The 21,147-nt window shown below is 40.0% G+C and overlaps 1 protein-coding gene across 2 annotated transcripts in view; it reads right to left on the reverse strand.

Annotated features, from left to right (window-relative positions):
- sgcd (sarcoglycan, delta (dystrophin-associated glycoprotein)) overlaps window positions 1-21,147 on the reverse strand; it is a 177,612-nt gene that overhangs the window by 122,398 nt on the left and 34,067 nt on the right. Inside the window, exon 2 of one of the 2 annotated variants that reach the window (XM_088604814.1) lies at window positions 14,220-14,303. The exons of the other annotated variant lie outside the window; for it this stretch is intronic. The gene's annotated coding sequence lies outside the window, so the exon portion shown is untranslated. The remainder of the gene's footprint in view (window positions 1-14,219; window positions 14,304-21,147) is intronic. 2 annotated transcript variants of the gene reach the window in all.

Below are 21,147 nucleotides of genomic sequence, written 5' to 3' on the forward strand. Positions count from 1 at the left end.
TGATTGTCTTTACTCTTGAAAATGATTACAGCGGAGAGTGACGATATTGCTTCTCAGACAATTTCCAATTACAGATTTTAATCTTCCGAGGGTGAAGTGCAAAAACACAGCAATTCAAAGCAGGGACAGCAAATTATGTGATGGAAAAATATCAATTTGTTGATTAAAAAACAAAGCCAGCTGGATAGTATGAGCAGGAATTGGGCAATTATGCACTTGACCTTTAAACCTCTGGCTTTGATATCCAAAAATGTCCTTCCCTTCCTTTTCTGGATAAATATTACTGCCTTGAGGAACAATGAAATGTTACATCTATATTTTTTCTTTCTTCTTCTTTTCTATATTGCAGCTCACTGCTGCTTTCCAGAACTGAATTGAGAGATATTAAACTTTGGTCCCCTCAAGCCACAATATACCACTGCTACGTCAGGACTCTACCTGTTAATGCATTCAGTGTGCCGTTAGAGACATTTAAACAAAACATAAATTAGATAAGGAACATTTTGAGATAGTGAGTTCCTAAAAAATTTGAAACATGCATTTGACTTGACTGCAAATTTGTCTCTTGCTTTAGCAGAAGTGATTTCCAGTGGCTTAACTCTGCTGTAGATGCTGACATTCCCTTCATGGTGTGATCTACAATGAGAACAACCTCATCGCACCGCACACAATTTAAATAATATATACTTCACTGAAACGCTTCCCACCACTCCCAATGCCAGCTGGCACAAAAGAAGCACAAAATCCTTTTTACACCATCTCATGGGCTCAAGCGAAGTTTTAGAACATTTGAAGTCACCTCTGAAATAGCATTTCCCCCGTGTGGCTGGCCTCTCATTAAAACTAAGTGGAAAGGCAGCAGATGTCTAGAATGAGCCTATGAACCACAAGCTTCAGTTTCGATGTTTCTGTGGTAGTAAGCAGTAGTATTGTATTGCCATGCATGAATATACACTGACTCCAGTTGCCCTCAGTCAAGGCAAGATAGCTCCAGTGTTAACTTCTTCTGTGATGGACCCAGATGCCTCCTCCAAGCTGTGAGCTGCAGCATCTTGCCCGCCACTCATGTACAGCACATGCGCAAATCAGCTCTAAGGAAGCTTGTGCTTTCTTTCCCAGGCAGAAGATTTTTTTAAATAGATTTTAAATAATAAACTAAGTCTGCCATCTCCTGTCGTTTGAACCCTCATAACAAATGTCAGAACAGCTGTGCCATGGAAACTGTGCCCCATGGAGAAATCCAATTCTGTAGCCACAAGGACAGGACTGACCATGTGGGGCACATTCAGAGCAACCTGATGATTTCTGCTGTACATTACATCACAACAGTGGACCTTGAAACCCACAATCCTGGTGGTTGTTTTTGAGAAATCAAAGACCCAGTGAAATATCTTGCTCCTGTAGGAATACAGCTTCTTTAGCAGCACTTGTTGCGTTGATGTCCCTCCATTGCTGCCCTAGTGGCCTTCTTGACTTGCTCCACACGAGGGCACCGACTGCTCCCTCACTCCCCGGTACCCACTCTTCAGTCGAGTGGCCACTTGGCCAGTGTTTCACGCCAAGCAACAGCACCAACATCTCCATCATAAATCCAAAACATCACATTCTTCCTCTGTCTAAATTTCCTGTTTAACCTGCACAGCAGGACATTTCCAGAGATTTCCTGAGCTGCTCGTTGTCAAGGTAATTTCATGTAGCTACCATGTTTAATCAGGCAGTGGCACAGAAGATACAGAAGAAGACAGGCACAGAGGGGGGGTATTTGAAGTGTGTACAGTATGTGTAGCTGCAAACGCAAACAAGTGTCAAAGAAATGAAACTTACCGAGCACTGCTGTCCTACACCAATACACACTGTAAGCAGGATTGAAAGATTAAGAGTAATATAGCTGTGTGGATGTTTGCCTTGCCAAAATACATGTGAAGCACAATTAAACAAGTCTCTTTAGGTGCTCCTAACATTGTGAAATGAGCCAAGATTCACATTGTTATTATTAACAGAATTTTCTTTCTTTTTACTTGCTCATCTACATCTAATTGTGGACCAGTTCCACTATACCAGTTATCTGGAAATAAAAGATGTACAGGCAGCAGCAAAATATTTCTAGATATTTTAGAAAACAAAATCTGTAGAATAAAGGTTGAGATAATTATTACTACTAATTATCACTACTTGCTGTAAACGAAGCCATAAAGTCATTATTGTGTTTTAACCATGAGGTAACAGGTAAGGGAAAGGGCAGTACTGGACCCGACAAAATGTAGGAGTAGTAGGAGCTTAAGATCTAATAACTAAATTTAGTATCATTTCGTCACTGCCTTCAGCAAAATGAGCACAAGTCAACTAAGCATGCTACAAGATGTCAAGAACACAAATCATAAAAAGCAGACTTTTTTGATCATTTCAACTTATCCAATTTCTTCACTTGACCATGGGACTAGTTATCAGAGCCAATTGATAAGACATGATAGCTTGCACCTCTTTCAGAGAGACTTCCTGCTTGATTTTCTTCTCTTTTAAAAATCTGCAGTTTTCCCCCTTTTAATCTTTTTTGATACAGATGAGAATAAAATGCAAAACTTCACCTCAGCGTCGCAGCAATGTAAATGAAAAGCTATTAGACCACCCAGGCAGTTAAAATGGGAAGATAGTTTAGCCGTGTTGGCAGAATAAAGGGTAAGGAGCCAGAGGAGACTGGGCCTCGATCCCAGGTCACACACTGACTCACTCAAGCTGTGTTTACATGGACAAGGAATCAATTGCACCAGAATTGATGCTTTTGAGTCCAAAACCCCAATCTGCTGGCTGTGCAGTAGCAACAGGCACGAATGATTTAGTGCAGAAGTGAAGCAATCCGATTTACATATTAAAGTGCTGCAAATCAATACCCCCGTGGCTGTAACAGTGGGAATAATATTGTGCTGTGACAACAAGCAGACAGCATAAAATAATATGGATGTGTTTTTCCTCTTGCTGGTACTGAAAACAAACTTTCCTGCAGTATTTTCTATTTGTTTAAATTGCATATTGCAGGGGTAAAAAAAATGAAATATCTGGAGACTAAGAAAATTCATTTTATTTGGTCTTCCACTTCACGTGACGTGATGCAAATTTCCGAGGATTGCAGTCACAGCCAAGCCTTTTGAACCTTGGTTTATGACTGCAGAGCTCCGATGAAGACAAAGGATGTCAGATGTAAAAGTTCCTTTTCATTTTACATAACACAATTCAATATTTTATGACATAGATTGATTCTCTTACAACATTGGAAAATTTTCTCTCCTTAAAAATGTCATACCTCTTTTAACCAGTAAGCAAATCTACAGACAAAGACGTAAGGTACTACAGTATATTAAAGTATCTAATATTATAGTAAAAGAGTCCTGAGAAAACAAATCATATATATTAGGGTTAATAGTTTTTGTGTGACCACAAAACCCCACTGTATGAAGTAGGAACTACCTATGCTTTGTGTAATTGATATCAAATTGATTGAACTTTATATTCAAGTTGTGTTAAATCTGCATTGCGCTTTTTGTATAGTTTTACCATGATTTTACCTGCTTTAACTGTGGGTTACTGTACATTGTTACTCCGAACTATGATAAAACCATAATTTAACACAGTGATTACTTGTAAGAGCTTTGCAGTAAGGGAGGATAAATCGTAGAACAGGGTAGAGAGGAATGGGGCGAAGTTATGTGAAGCCACATTGACAATAGACAAAGCCCATGGTGAACACAAATTTCCAAATTACTGTGGTAAAATTTCATAGGGGACTTGACCTATTTATTCTGCTGGCTACGGATATTAAAAGGAAAAGGACTGACTCAAGGCACGACTGTAAATCCTGCGTCTGTGGGCTGTCAGAGGGGAAATCATCTCCAAATTAATTATGTATGCATACTGGAAACCAACAGCTTTGATTACAGCCCAAATGGCAAGCTATTGTGATTGTTTTAAGTAATTTGCTTTTGGCGAATGGGTAGACAGTTTTAACATTTCCTTCTAAAATGTTTACTCAACCCTTTAACCTCCTGCTCTTTTTAATGCATTGAACAAAGAACTCAATCTCCAACCTGTAAAGCATTCGGCGCCAATTTCATGTGAACTGGATGAGATCTGCAATGTCTGCAAAGTATAAATAATGCACAGACGTTCATAATTACCAAAGAATAAGGACTCACCTGAAAGGACACAATAAATTATGAATGAACAATTCGTTATTTTTTAATTTACTTGAAGGCTGATTAAGATAATTAAGATTAAGATTTCTCACTTGTTTATACTGCAGGTACAATAAGTACTTACAACAATGCATAACTTCAAAGGAATTTCATACTGTAAGCAGTACACCACTGTGAAAGACAAAGGAAAAGCTAATTACAGTACCTTCAACCACCCACAAAGTAATAACATCTAATAAAACATCCATCCTGGAGTGACAAAATATGCAAAATATGCACTAACAGTTCTGAAGTTATAGTAATAATTCCAGCAGAGACGCCAACACCTGACCATTCTTTTCTTAAATCATAATTTATCATTGTTTTTTAAACCCTTCTATTGTGGAATCATCAGTTAAGGTCATAAGAACATAGTCTACAGACAAGAGGAAGGTATTCGACTTATCTTGCTTGTGTGGTAGTCGGTCGCTAATTAATGAGATGTGATTAATGAGTGAGTTCTGAGAATTGTGCAGACTTGAGGATGTATTTAGATTCAGGCGGGTATGAAAGTGGGCCAGGAGACTGTGCAGACAGAAACCGGTGATATTTAAGATGTCTTTTATCAAGTGAACACAGCATGGACTCAATTAGAAATGCTACTGTTTGCTGTCATATTTATACACTTCAGGGTTTATTTTAAACATTTTCCTAGTTGGTATAATTGATTTAAAAATAAAATTCACAATAATTTTCAATAACATTCAATCACTTGTATTTCACTTAAAAGACAAGTAATAGCTCATCTTTCAGTAGTACATTTTTAAAAGCTCATTAAAAATACAAACTGTTTAAACCTGAGGTGACATTTTAAAAAGACTTCTTTCATTAGGAGCACTTATTCCTAATTGTGGACATAACCACCTGGATATAGTTAAGAGTTCAGGGTTTGGTAATAAAAACTCATTAACTTACAAAACAAACAAATTGAACTATTCTCACTCAGCAATAATTTTTCCTTTCCTGCACAGGAACAGCTTGAGTACAGTAAAACAGTGTGCAGGCTCTTCAAGAAAGCAAAAAAAAGGTCATTTACACACATTTGAACAGTTTCTGCTGAGTATCACAGTGAAAGTGTTCAACTGTTGTGTGAATATCATATTGAATTTGTAGAGCACAGATTGTTGCAGATAATTAAGCTTAAAGTTGTTTGATTTGGTCAACTAAACAAAGTGAATACAAGCTTACTAAAAACTGGAAATGTACCGATACACAATAAACCCAATGGAATGTAAAAGTATTGGGGGACTGTTTGTGCCCTTTTGACTTTGCTTTAGGAAATCTGTAATTTGTCATAAGTTGGTTTCAGATATGCAAAGTTTTGGAAGAGCACTAATAAGAGAATATGTGCCAATGGCTGATGGGAAAAGTTGTGGAAAGACATCAGATGAAAGAGACTTGTATAGATTATAGCAAAACTGAGTTTGATGAGCTCAATGTGAACACCTTGAGCTGGTCTGTTTGCTATTACTGAATGAGCAGGTAAAAGCCTGCAAAGGTTGGACGCCAGAACACGAGTTGGACGCCAGCAGAGGGGTATAAGAAGGTTGAGAATCCCATGAATGTTCCGCAGGAGTGGAATGAGAGGCCAGCAGGGATTATGAATGAGGCCAGGGCCCACGGCAGACTGGTGCAGACTGGTGCAGACTGGTGCAGACTGGTGCAGACTGGTGCAGACTGGTGCAGACTGGTGCAGACTGGTGCAGACTGGTGCAGACTGGTGCAGACTGGTGCAGTGTGCTCACACTCTCAGGGTGGAAGTGGGAGAGACAAAACAAAGCAGATAGACTGGGGCTGTAGGTCTGGTGGAGTGGGCACTCATCAAGAAAGGGAGAGAGAGTGATTATGAAAAAAAGTATGCAGAGGGGCAAGGAAGAAGCCTGTGGTTGTTCCAGAATTCCAGGGAAGAGTGACAACATTAGAAGGGGAGAAGAGCAGACATCCTGACAGGCACAAGACGCCTGTTGTTTTCCATGGTGAGGTAGAAGCTGAGGGCTGCTTGTTTGGTGTAGCGAGCAAATGACTCCTATCCTGGCTTGGAGGAGATGAATTTAGGAAGGTAGTCAGATTGCCGAATATGACAATGCCTGAAAGGCCAGTGAGCATGAGGAGTCGATGGGGTGTGGGCGAAGTTAGGAGCGATGAAAGTCTAGCAACACCGAGTGAGAGAGATGTCTTTGTCTGATGAGAGAAAAGATTCATGCAAAAGGTTATCAGCAGTCAGAAGCAGACCTTACTGTAAATGTTTGTGAAAATGCAATATTACAATTTGACCATTTTAAATATCAGGAACAGTGTGGAACACATTTTATAGCTACAGTAGTAGTGTTTAAAAATATGTATTTTCTTGTTTCCTGTTTCAAATATGCATCTATAACAAAGACTCAACCACATATGGTTGAGTCTTTGTTATAGATAGGTAATTATACAATGAATAAATAAAAGCAAATGCAATATTCTGATTTTCATATCAATACACTTTCCAACTAGCTTCATTTACTGTAGTTTTCATTGTCAACCACTGACATTGGCCCAGAATCACAATGAAGGTAAGCTCTGTCTTCCACTGCTAGCCACGACAACAACAGACGTTTGACATGTGGCAAGAAAGAAGTTCCTAATTAAGGCATATCTTTATATTATTCTCATGAAGATCTGGGCTTTTCTGGGCATGTGTTCATTCCAGTTCACTCAAAAAACACAAAGAACCACAACTCAATGCAAAGTAATAATAATAATAATAATAATAATAATAATAATAATAATAATTGCTTACACTTATATAGCGCTTTTCTGGACACTCCACTCAAAGCGCTTTTACAGGTAATGGGGACTCCCCTCCACCACCACCAATGTGCAGCATCCACCTGGATGATGCGACGGCAGCCATAGTGCGCCAGAACGCTCACCACACATCAGCTATCAGTGGGGAGGAGAGCAGAGTAATGTAGCCAATTCATAGAGGGGGATTATTAGGAGGCCATGATTAGTAAGGGCCAATTGGAAATTTGGCCAGGACACCGGGGTTACACCCCTACTCTTTTCGAGAAGCGCCCTGGGATTTTTAATGACCACAGAGAGTCAGGACCTCGGTTTTACGTCTCATCCGAAGGACGGCGCCTGTTTACAGTATAGTGTCCCCGTCACTATACTGGGGCATTAGGACCCACATGGACCGCAGGGTGAGCGCCCCCCGCTGGCCCCACTAACACCTCTTCCAGCAGCAACCTTAGTTTTTCCCAGGAGGTCTCCCATCCAGGTACTGACCAGGCTCACACCTGCTTAGCTTCAGTGGGTTGCCAGTTGTGAGTTGCAGGGTGATATGGCTGCTGGCTTATCACCCTGCAAAGTCCTTCCCAATGGTCTCTGTCAGCAGCACAAGCACAATTGAAAGACTGCCTATGTTATCTCCATACACTGACACACCTGTTAGCCCAGTTCACAGAGAAACACACTCCAGAACATAAGCCGTTGTTCAGCTACAATCTGTTAGCATGCTGCCCACTGCAATCATGCCTGTCAGTGACACTGGGTTAAACTTGTACTGTACAACATTGTAACTGGACCTGATACAATCTGTGCCATGCAATGTTTCCAGACATTGGTCTCTGATGTGTCCCTATGGTCTCTTTAGGTAGAAGAGGCTGGCAGGAAATGATCACATAAATGAGAGCAGACTTTAGTATAATGATGTCTGGAACAATTATATGGTGTTAATGCTGAAGGATTACAGATTAATCAGAATAATGAACTCCCAGAGCGTTAGCTACCTGTAGCTGCATCATCCATACGTCTGTCCTACCCAGCTCCCCTTGATCGTTATTGGAACAGAAATTAGATATGGTTGATTTGTTTTAAAATCGGGAGGATGCAGTTGAACTGATACCTGAATATGACGCAAGCACAAATCTTTAAGCCCACATGGGCTCTTCTATGTCAAATTTAAGAGAAGCAAATGGCACCTGCATGGTATTAATCACCAATGAGTAAACACACTGGGGGTTTTACTGATTGCTTTCTTAATTTCAATTCTAACTTGAAAAACAATGATGAGTCATGTTCATAGAGTACGGAGTAGTATAAAGTTCATAGAATAGTGGTGCATTTCTTTCAGAAAGCAGTGCATTCATAGTACACTCAAACATGAAAGCAAGTAAAATAATTTCCATGATAAGCTGCATATGACAGCACAGACAGAGATTTGATGTTATTTCCGAGGGCAAACACAGAACGACTGCCTCAATTATACAGGCACAGAGCACAGGAATTAATGAGGGAAAAGCAGCTGTGAAGCTCAACCGGGAGATCTTGGAATTTCATCCTAGATGTACTATGATTTGGTGAATCGAGTCCTTTATTATGTTAATAGTTTTCTTAATAAAACCTTTTCTAATCTTTTTTTTTCCTTTGTTATTTTTCAAAAAGCTTCCCAATATTGAGTGCTCTGACAAATCCTTTTCTCTTGACCCGACTGACCAAGGAGATTACAGCCTGGTCTTGAGGTCTATCGTATACCCAACAGACCAGCTAGGTGGAGACATTAGACTGGGCTGTTTCCTCCAGACTCCCACAGCCCTTTCAATAAAGAAGTGCCTCTTTTTCTCAGTTGTCAATGCACTTGCACATAGCTTACTCTTGACAGGGAGGGGTGGGGATGTGAACCAAGCACCAAGTATACAGTACATTTGCACTGTACAGTACTTGACTGGTTAGTACTAGAATGGGCAGGATTGAGGGTTTGTTGCTGAAAATCATCGTAGGGCTGCCATCATATCTGAAACTTATGAGGAGCCAGAATCAAGTGGAAAAGGTTAGTTAAAGCGATGGTTCAATTAAGTAATTGAAGACGCATGGAAGCCGTGGGCTCACAGCTGGGATTACTGTAGGTATGATGCTCTTTAGGGCTGTGCATTTCAGCCTTGGCCTGAGCTAGCAGCTGGAACCACAGGTCTCAGCCTCTTCTGCCGCACCTGTGCTTGGACTGTGATCAAGTAGAACCTGGGAAATTGCAAAGTTTAAGGTTAAGAGGGGGCAGGGCTCAGACTAATACAGTCATTTTATCTGCCACAATTTAAACCCCCCACACCAGAATACAGGCCTATCAGCTCTGGAGCCTTGAAGCTCATGGTGTTTGGAAGTAGTGTATGTGTTCATCAAGGCATTTGAATTTCTATTCTATTATCTTCACATCATCACATCACTTGACAGGGAGGAGTGGGGGTGTGGTTCAATAACCACTTATCTGATTTGGGGCCACAAAGCCTTGCCCAGGAAGCAGTGGGCACAAGGCAGGGCATACCCTGGGCAGGACGCTAGTCCATCACAGGGAACACACAGATATGCACACACTCACACCAGGTGTGAGGGGTTTTAAATGCTTCAATCAGGTCCTCTCACAGACCTGTCTACTCAGCACTAAAAATGTTTAGTTCTTTTAAGCCTGTCGGCGCAGGAAATTTACAATGGTAGGGGAAGATGAGGGAGATTTGAATAATCTTAAATTATTGAGCACTTCTTGTTTGAATCATCACTCTGAAGCACTGTTTTTATTAATACATTTGCTGTGTGATTTAACCCGAAAAGAATTATGAAAGAATGCGAGCTTTAATAAATCTGCTGAAATCATAATACAGCTTTGTAATATGTCATTATATAAACATAATATGTAAAGAACCATGCATTGCATTAAGAAAAATGCTAAATAAATATTCTGAATATACAAGCCTTTTTTGTGGTTTTCAGCTCTGCTGTCCCTCCGTTAATATTTTACTTTCGCATTATTGCTCTATTTACATAAAACTAATACTCTTGAGTTCCTGGACAATGGCCTGATTTACTGTACTGGATTGCTGGGGCCTCAGTCGCTGTTTGGCTCAATAGGCTATTATTAAAACCAACATTAAAATAAGCATCCACTTAAGATTGACTTTTAAAGGCATCACATGAAAGATTGTAAATGTAGAGAATACTTAAAACACTGCCACCATGAAACTTGGTCCACAGCTGTGTAACAGTTGTGGAAATGATTTATTGATAAAGTGATGTGTTTTGTCTGCAGGGATGATAATAAATGTAAGTGAACAATAGTGGGGTAAGATGTTCACAGTCTGACAGGGATGAGGACAATGAAAAATGCTAATATAGTGGAAAACAAACTCTTTCTGCACTTGATTTATAGATATTTCATGCTATTTTTGATTTTGATTGTCTATTTTTTTTCCAATAGAGCTAAAAGAAATTGCATTTGAAAGTTAAACTTCTAAAATTCATTCATTTTCCTCTCCAGTTCAATTCTATCGTGTGCACCTCACGCTTTTTTTTTATTAGTCTCTCTCTTCAATGTGCATGTTCAAAATAACACTTAGAGTACAGCACAACGCAAGATCCCTAAATCATCGATGTTGAAATCCCTTTGCGTATCTGAGACACTGAGCTCCAGACAAAAAACCAATATAGTCACATTAAGGACTCTTTCCTCCAGAAGGAATAAATCAATATTTTCTTACATGAAGCAAGTTGTCTGCAGCCTTGGGCAACTGTATCTGTCCAGTTGGACTGGATTTCACATGCATGATCTCCTTCACTGATTTCATCTGCCCAAGTAGCCGTCCTTTCCTGCCGTACGTTTGTATGATTGAAATGGGCACATGAAGAAGCTTCGAACAGAAGGAAGCCACATCCAAAGTATACACACCTTCTTTCAGCATATTTCAGTGACTTCCAAAAGTATTGGGACAGCAAGGTCAAAATCGTTATGTTTGCTTTATAGTTAAGCAATTCATCTTTGTGATAATGACACATATTGACCGTATTAGAACAAAAAACTTACTTTAATTACTTTTGTAATAGGGAAAATTGAACTGACTTTATTAAAAATAATATACTACCAACATGGTACCAGCTGCCCTTGTCCGTTGTACTGTGTAATAAAGGATAATTAAAACTAAAAAAAAAACTTATTAAAATATCTGTTCATTTGTTCAATGCCAAAAGATGAATTATGTATTACATTCTATTTTAAAAAATGCTTAAACCATTCTGCACTTGTCTATCAGTGACCTGAAAGATCCGACACCAAATCTTGTTACAGAATGGGAGGCTGAAAGTACAGAAAATAACTGTGGGAAAGATGTTTCAGAGCACTTCAGGAAATTGAATCGGCAGGAACTCTACATGACAGAGCGCAATAATGGAAGCCTTCTGGAAATAGTAACAGGGCAACAGAACCCGCAGACTGAGCGGCAGGAGCATCGAGACAGGTCTCGTTTTGCCACAGGCGTTTTACAATTTCTCCCAGCAGCAATTAAGAGGGCCCTGAACATTCATGCGACAACGAGCAATTGTTCGTCCACATTTCACTGCATCTTAAAACTCAGTTTTGTTTTTTTAATGGTGTTAATGAGGACAAGTGACAGACGATATGTTATCTGTTAGCATTGTAACACACGAAAGGCCCTTTGGAGCTTATGTTTGAAAGCGATGACTGAAGGCCCTTTTATCTGTGATGAGGCAGGATATACGTAGGAGTCTGTGAAACCTGTTCAATGGATAATTAGTTGTATTGGAGAAATTTCTAAGGAGGAGGGAGTGTCTTTTTCTTCGCAGGTTGCCCTGCAAGTGGCACATTTCAACGGCTCATCTGTTTTGCCCGTACTGCTTGCATGGGAGGAATTTGCAGGATTTCCTTAAGGAGTTCCCATTTCCGCCAGCAGTATACTATCATCCGCAGTTAGCGCGGTAAAGGCTTCCTGATCAAAGAGTCAAGGGGCCACGCTGCCGTGTGCATTAAGTAACCTGGAATTAGACCGTTATATTTGAGAAGGAGAACCTTAAAGTCCACACTAAATTTCAGCCTGAGCCAGTGCAATTTACTCAAGACAGGAGTTACAATATGCGCTCAGGAGGAGTAGCTCAGTTTATAAGATGCTCAATTCTGGGTATAATGAAGCCTATTTCATTGCTTATTAGATACCCCAGTCGGTATGGCATTATAGTAGCATACCCTTGATGAAACAGTCATGTATCAATTGTTCAGCATCAAAGAGGCACAGATAGAAAAAAGATAACTTTGGGACATTATGCACAATGAGCTTTGAATGACGACACAGGGTAGCAAATAAAACCGAGGTTTCTTTCTTTGGTCAACATTTGACGTTTTTTGGAGCCAATAACCATAATCTCAGTCTGATTACATCTTAATTAGACTAATTACATCTTAAGAAAGGTCTGTGGAAATCTTGATATATATAATCTAAATATAAATGCCTTTAGAAATTGCAGAAACCACAGTGAAAGTATCTGATTTAGTGAAGGCTCCAACACAACCATGTAGAACACTTTGAGTAACTGGGACATCATCATTTAAATCTGCCAAGATTTATGAATTGGCTTCTATTAACACAACGGTATCACTTTCTGCTTTGTATAAAGTTAAATTTAGGCTCTTAAAAGATCTAATTTGTACAGCACACTGCTCTACAAGAACGTTTCAGTACAGAAATCTCATGCTAACTTTATAAGGTACTCATTTGCTTGAGATAAGACATAAGAAAGAACATCACTCTCTTGAGTTATGATTCATCATGCAAGTTTATGCTTGCAGGAAAAAATATCAAATCCATTTACATGTCATCGCCATTTCTTACAGAGGTTGATTCAATGTCACTGCTTTTCTTAACAATAAAAACTGCTGTGCAGTCAGGATTAGATAAAAAAAGAAAAGGATTACAAAAGATGCACCACAAAATGTAAACCTCTCATCAGTACCGAGAACAGAAAGCCAAATTAGGATTTAGAATTATGACAAAGATCTACAGTGTACAGGTCTTTTAGTTCCTTTTCACCTACATTTTTTAATGACTTTGGGGGGAAAAAAAACAGACAGAGCTTCAGGTAATATGTCCAATAAAGAAATTCAGAACTCAGACGAGATTGAAGTCTTACATATCCTGGGACTCTTGAGAACAAGTCAATCAGGAGTCATTCATTCACTCTCTTGATGATCAGTCATGCCAGTGCAAGGCAGCTCCAGAACTCAGGATATTAACCTGAGTTGTGAAGTATCAAAGATAATACATCTAGCTGGGTGTCAGTGCCCTAACCCTTTCCAACCCTAACCCTAATCCAAAGAATATTCCTAATTCTAGGACACAAGAGGATGGCGGGACTGTGGAGAACTGGTTAACTCCTGGAGTTTTTAAGTGGAGGAATTGAAAGCCTACACTTAAAGTACAAGTTATAAGAAAGACAGTTACACAAATCTGGTCAGTTACCTTTAGTGACACTTTTTTTAAAATAAACCTCATTAAGATGGTATTTTGAAGTCACATGAGAAAATCACATTTGATTTTATTCTCCAAGCATTTGTTTCTCCGATTAAAGTCCAACTCAAAGCTTTACAACAGCAGTGTCTATCTTAGTTATCGGATTCATCAATCTTTCCCAAAAACTAACCAGAGCAGACACTTTCTCTTCTACAGCAAATATATACAAAATACATTTGCTGGTAAAATGAAATTGTGCATCTTGCAGTGCTGAGAGGTCTGTCCTGCACATAGACAGAAGAATATCAAAAACGTTTCTTACTCTTATGTCCATTTTAGTAAACACTCTGTGGATGCGATTAACGACACTGCCATGATTAGTGTCAGCAGAAATGCCAAGTGGTTTCGACAGGAATGTCAGTCTAATTATCTGTGCTTTAAGCTAACTCTGATTGAAGACTTTAAAAGTTTGGAATAAAATGCCCAGGCCCTGTAGGTCATTCTCATGTAACAGCTTGCTGTGAAAATGCTTCTATTTTCCTCCCATTACACTGAATTACAAGACTCTTACCTTCTACCATTAGAGTTATTGACAAGACACACAGGAGTGCTGTGTACACCACAGCTCCCACACCACTGTGCCTTCCAGAAAAAGTGTAGGAAGTTATATTCATGCTGTTTTATCTCAACACAATGTGAATGTGTTTAAGAACCACAGGCAACCAATTACCTAGTATTTTTCTGTTGGTGGTTACCTTCTTTTTTGGCTCAAGCTGAAACCCTTTAATAGTTCAATGGAGTTAAGGTCATCAAACTGTTGAGATAAGAGAGATCAGTCTTAAAACTATGCTTTCTTCCTGACTTAAACATCTGGGGTCAGTGTGGATATGTGTTAGGGGTCATGACCCCTATTAAATTTGAGCCAAAGTCAATATATAACAAAGACCTGTAATCAGGATAATGCTGTTACAGCTGTCATTCATTGTATATATGCAATTGCCTAAAGCTACCTTTTATAGCAGAAATGATGAAAAGAAACACTGCACTCTCACCTCACCTCTGAGGGGTCTGACCATCTGACATCGAGGGAAGCAACGCTACGGTATAGTACTGTACTTTAATTTCATTCTCCACTGTTTGTAAAGGACTATTTTTAAAAATGTTGAGCAAATAAATGTGATTCGTGGAGATTCAGCAGAGATTAAACTTAAATAAAGGGAGATGTAGTGGATTGTTCACCAGACTCTATCAAGTGGGAGACAGTAATTCTGCGAGGAGTGAGTACAGTATACACCACTGCTGGTGCGCTTCATGTGACAGTGTTATAGTGTGAATATGCCATCTCCATTTATCTCTGTCCTGTGCATAATGTCACCCAGTGTGCAGGCCCATCTTGAGCTTCTTCAGATCCGGAGGGACTGTGTCAGTCTGGGTGACTGGTCCCAGCAGACTGCACCTGTCAGGATGGAGTGCATCTACAGTACGTCACTTAGCGCTGGTGTGTACCGATACCGTTTATTCACTTGAGATCAGCTGTGAAAAATAAAAGACTTCAGGTCCCTTTAGAATAAAACATATGGAGAGAAATGTCCTCCTGTTAAGACAAAGAAGGCCCTAGTAAATCTGTGCCAAAGTCAATATATTGTATAACAAACAAAGAGCTGTAATCAGGATAGTGCTATTATTAGATTTGGTTCATTGCAAACTAATAGAAGTAATTGACCAAATTTATGATCAGTACTGTACTGCCCATGGGAATAAATTAGTTCTATAGTAAACATTCCAGGAATTACAGGGATTTTGAAATACCACATCTACATAATAATAAAAAGCAAATGTTCATTGGTAATATGCATAGGAGCTGGACAAAATTGACTACCCTGAACATTCATACCCTAGGTCTCCATTACTAAAATACTGTAAATCCTTGCAAAAACAAGTGAAGTGACAAATTCTGTTTTACACAACCAACAAAGTTTACATTTACGTATATTTCCTGTGGAAAAAGACACCAGTTTCAATACAAACAAGAAGTGTTGCTATTGAAAATGGCTCATTTAAAAAAAAGGTCATGTTCCTCTGTCAGTCAAAAATTAATTCTGCTGTTTTGCTGGTTTAAATTAGATTATGACATAAATTAAATTTGAATCCCAGCCCTAACAACCTGCACCAGTAAACTAAATTGCTATTATCATCTGTTCCACCTCTATCTTCAGATAGAGTGGATATTTTTGTGCTTTATGCAAATTGAATGCTAAATAGCGCCATTGAGGAGAAGAAATGACCACAGCAAGCAGTCCTTTTTATCCACTTCTGTTTTACCATCAGTGAAGTGACAAACAATGAAGAAAACCCTCCTCCTTTTGTATATGAAAAAAGGATCTTTATTTATACAGAGTAAAACACACATCTGCTGATTTATGGTGTGTGGCACCCGGATCTCCACTCCTCTCACTCAGGGAGGAAGCATCATTTCAAGCCCGAGTGCCTCCCTGACTGTCCTGTTTCTAGCTCACCAATGGAGACAGCACTTTGGAATGCTAAACCACTGACCTTCTTCAGTTGCCTGTTCATATACCAGAGTAGGGCTGCGTATGCTGGACTCAATGCCCTCCTGAGTGAAGAAACGGCACTGAGCTCCGTTTGCTAGTCTTTCTTATTCTTATGATGACTGTCACAAACCGCACGCATACCCACGAGCATCCTGATCACTAACTAATTAACTTCACTCACCTTGTCTACTTTAAACTCCCACTCTGTAACTTGTCCTCACTCACTATTAAGGTTTCCTTAGCCTGAGCTACATTTCCAGTTAGCGACTTACTCTGACTTCTCGTTCGCTCTTGTGACCCTCTGGATTTCTGACCTACCGCTTCTGATCTACGACCTCACTCTAGACTCATGATTTGGTTCTTTTAGCCTGTTAATGGAGAACATTCCTTTCAGCCTGGGATTATGTCTGGTGTCTTTTCTTCCAATGGATTCAAGGGCATCTGTCACGCCCTCTACGGCTAGAGGGCGCTCCTACTCTGTCCTGTTCCCAGTTTCCTGTGCTTTGCTTTTCCTTCCCGTGTGTCTTTGTGTGGGGCTACATATTTCCGGGTCACCCTTTGCTCCTGGATCAGCATTGAGGGTTCGGATGTCTTGAGACCCACCTAGCACCAGGTTGTCTCCTCCACGGCCTGTGGGCATAGGTTTCTATGTGACATCGTCTGACCTCCTGAGCCCGGGCTGTTCTCCGTTTTGCCACTATGCACAGGCTCTTCATTGCTCTCCTGGCCATTCCACGGCATGCCTTCTGACATCCGTGACAGCATCAGTACCTTTTGTTTCCAAATATGGTGCCCAAAATGGTACACAATACTCTACCATAGGTCTTACTAATGAACAGCTAGACAGTTTGACATCTTTTCTTTCAAAATCTACACTATTTACTATATAAAAATCTTGTGTGCCAGTTTTACTGCCTTCATCCCTTTTCCTCTCTAGAAAAAGAAAGCACTTCCCTCTCATTCTTATCAGTTCTTAAACAGTACTTGTAGGTCTGTGCCTGTCAAGCACTGTCTGATTAAAATATGCTCTGTGGTGAAAGAGGATGAAAGTATTAGGGTTGTGGAAGTCTGCAGCAGCCTATCCTGTCATGTTGTTGAAGCTGGTGCCCTCTCATTTACAGCCCTTCTTATGCTTTTAGGTATGCAGGCAACATACTGTATATAGTTTAGAATGAAACTGAACAAAGCAAACTAAAATACCCAGAGTAAATAATTATATTCATTTTGTGAAGTAGAAATTCACATCAGCCATGACATACTATACCACATCTTTTCCTGCTTAATCAATAAAACAATTGAGACATCAAAATTCAAGGTCAAAGTCACTTCTGAGACATGTTTTAACAGGTTGGGTTTCGCTGCAAACATGCAGCAAAGGTGCAACAAACACAATTTGATTTACTGTAGCAACAGTGCTCAAAACAAGATGTACTGTAACATTTTTTCAAATACTGAAAAAATAATTAGCTTGTCAATTTAGCGCAAAATTCATGTGACTGATAAGCATTTTTGTGTCACAGTGCTATAGCCTATGTGATATGCAATTCAAATTCATTAGAAATGCAACATAAGCTTCTGTCCAGATGAAACTTAAAATCTTCTAATTATTTTGTTCTGATCATTATGGGTTTAATACAATATATCGATATGGAAAAACACCCATTTCTTAAATTCTGTTTTAAAATCCAGTCACAGTATCATTTAATATTTGTTTTGTTATTTCTGATGAAGTACAGTTGATGGGCAAGAGTGCAGTCATTATGAGAAAATGAGTTTCCAAATTGGTTAACGTTTTTTCCCTCTGGCTTTTAAGCAGAAGTGTGAACCAATGCGTTAACGAAACCAGCAAGGTCTGCACTGAGGGACAGAGTTGTTAGAAAGCGGGCACTGGGGTCTGTTTCAGTCTAGATGTGTCAACAGATCAGGGACTGCACCACTGGAGCTGCTCAGCAACATTTTCTTCCATACTGGATCAGGCACCAGCGAGGCATGCTGACAGTTAAATAATACCACAGATGGTGACCATTAAATGGAGGTTACAGCATAATTATGAGAAGAATGCAGCTCAATACACAGAGGTTACCCTGGAGACAGTGTTCCAGAACGATAGGATATTGTCTCACTAATAGCCCACCTGCCTGTCTTTCTGCAAACATGGCCTGTTCTGCTCCTTCTGGCACTCCGTGCGGCCGAGCTGTAGAGGACAGCCTGCACCCTCTCTGCGCAGCATGGAAATTAAGCCCAGCCACTCCAAAGATGTTTGAAAGTCAGAGCTCTGGGCTCAGGGATGTTAAGAATGGCGTGAGATGTCCCCCAGATGAGTCTGTGTTTCGAGGGGAGACAACAGTGGCGAACTCCACGATGCCAAAAGACCTGGTCTTCTGTCGTGGCAGAATTCTGCCCTGCCTGGGTTTTCAAGGGGGCAACATCACTTCTGTAACGTGCCCAGTGCCTTTTCATTATCGTAGTCCCTAAGGCAACGGCGTTCTCACACTCCTAGAGGAATATTATTTTAACCGTCCATTGTAATGTAACGGTGAAAAACATAAGAACAGCAAAGGGGACAACAGAAAACACAGCAGAGAATCGAATGGGTCAATATTGTAAATTACTTGTGATTTCTTTGCTGCAGGAATTGGTATTTCTCCTACATCTGTCTAATAAGATCCGGCGTTCTAATGCCAAGGTGAAAATACACAGTAGCAGTTTCAAGCTTTTAGATATTTGAGGAAGCACCATGCGGCAGCAGCATTCATGTTCAATGATTTCTTCAAGTGCATGCTGCTGAAGGGCTCTCTGCACATTCACACGAGCTGGACGTGAGTGGGGATCTGAGGAGAACGGCTTCCCGACAGTGGCAGCGAGGGCTTTCTGAAGATAACATTTGCAATAAACAGAAGGATATCAAGCAGAAAATTAGCCAAAGAACCCGGGCCTGATTGCACTTGAGGTGGATTTGAATGAGTCAGTACAATTAATATATTTCAGTGAATAGCACATTCAAGATTAATCACATAAAAAACTCTGTTCTTTTGCTGGCTCTGGTGCACTTTGTTAAACAGCTTTTTTCAAGATTTTTTTTTGGAACGGTCAGACGGGATAGCATAGGTACTGTACAAATAGTCGATAACCTCCAGCATTCTGAGAAAGTGTTCTTGTGCACTGCTGCTTTGAATGTGCCATTTCTGTAGCTTTGTCTGTTCATGTTCTCTGGAAAGCAAGAACTATTGCCCATATAATGACATTTCATTCTCCACTGATTTACACACTTCTCACTTTTCTTGAGTGATCTTTCCTTACACTTTCTCCAGTAATACACATCTTGAGATATAGAAAAGTGCCCCCTAACTCTTAGTGCTAATTTGGAAATTTCAGGTGTAGTACAGTATATCGGGATATTTCCTCATTCTCTGACGAAGGAAGAAACGAGTCCAGTAGGCTGGCCAACTCAATGATCTTGAAGTTGTTTCTCCACATGTCTTTCTAACTTGATCCCTGTAACCTTTATTATATTAATAACATTAATGCTGAAATGACTCCTTCAAGCTTCAAAGAAAAAGCCTTTAAGATTCACTAAGACAGAACACAGTGCTAATACATCCATGTCCACCGATGATTGATTGCTGGAACTGATGAGTGTTGTCTATGTAAGACGTTATGCGTTGCTCTTAAACAACTAACTTTCCACCCAATTCCCCTGTTAGAAGGTTTATTAATTTCTTTTGGTTGGGGTACCTACTGTACCATAACATGTTGAAAGATGGTTCCTACAACTACTAAAAAAAATTATATCCTGGGGTCTATGAAATACGTCCATCAGAGACAGGAACTTCACAATTCCTTTGTGCTCCAAACACGAACAACTGTCATAAAGCACATTACAAAAAAAGGATTGCAACATTTTTCCATTAGCTAGAGATCCTTTCACTTAGAACAGCTTGGAAAGTTCCTCCTAAAGGATGACAGATATATCAATCATTAAAAAGTGCTGTAAAATTACTGCTTGGTCCTAAATGGAGCAACGAAAGCCAACCAGTGCTTTACAGTATTTCACTCTTTATCTTTACCACAACACAACGACACAAGATGGCTGCCCATCCCATAACACACCTCCAATGTATGGCTAACCAACAAATCTAAGACATACAACAGGGAGTATAATGCATTAGGGGCTACTAGCTTTCTCCTGCAATGCAGAATGATTTTGACAATTTAACACCAGCCTTTTAAGCACTGAATCAAGGAGGAATATGTTGGTTTTCTGACGGAGACCAGATGGCTCTAGCACCAGGAATGGGGGCACATTAATTACTTATCATTGCCCATTTCCATGGCTAAGTGACCTCAGTAACCCACCCTTTCATGAGTGTGGCTGTGATGCCTCAGATTGGAGGACAGGTTTATGTTTTACAAACAAGAGCCTCGGCATCAGGCCACGCTGTCCATGCGCTGTAGGTCCTTTGGGTTTGGAAAAATATTAGATTGTACTCAATACTGTAACATGTCCCACACTTATTTTGTTGAGGTGTTTCCAGCTGTCAGGTGAAATTTAAATGGATTCAAATGTTTATGGTCACTGATCAACGGAAAGATAATTTTATGAAGCATTTCCGTTATAAAAATCTATAATTCTTCTTTGGCCATTCTCTAAGTGTTGGATATAGTGAAGTTAATCTCACTGTTAAAAAGGATTTTTTTCCTTAAAAAGACAAAGAAGAAAGATTTAGAGCAAGAGCAAGTACAGTAAAACTGACACTACCTCTCTCAGAAATCACAGAAGAGACAGAGAGATTGATATGAGAAAGGTGGGTAGGGGTCAAACTGTCTCGTTTAGGTGTACTGCATGTTCGATATCGTCCACAAAGACCCAGAGTAACTTTGAAATGCTTATTTTTTTCAACTTGCAGACTTAATTACATTACTCATTGATCTGGAGTGGTAGATCGATCAATGAAGTGGCCGCCGACGCTATGCTCTGTCAAGCTGGCTGCCCTCCTTCTCCCAGTGCTCCTGCAACAAGACAACACCCCCAATCAAGCAGGGAGCGCTGGCAGCCCCCCTCTGTGGTGCCACAAGCACCAGGCTGCTTCCTCACGCCACAGGGTG

Source organism: Lepisosteus platostomus, chromosome 13 (assembly GCF_059453375.1).
Source record: "Lepisosteus platostomus isolate fLepPlt1 chromosome 13, fLepPlt1.hap1, whole genome shotgun sequence".
In the NCBI taxonomy this organism is placed as follows: Eukaryota; Metazoa; Chordata; class Actinopteri; order Semionotiformes; family Lepisosteidae; genus Lepisosteus; species Lepisosteus platostomus.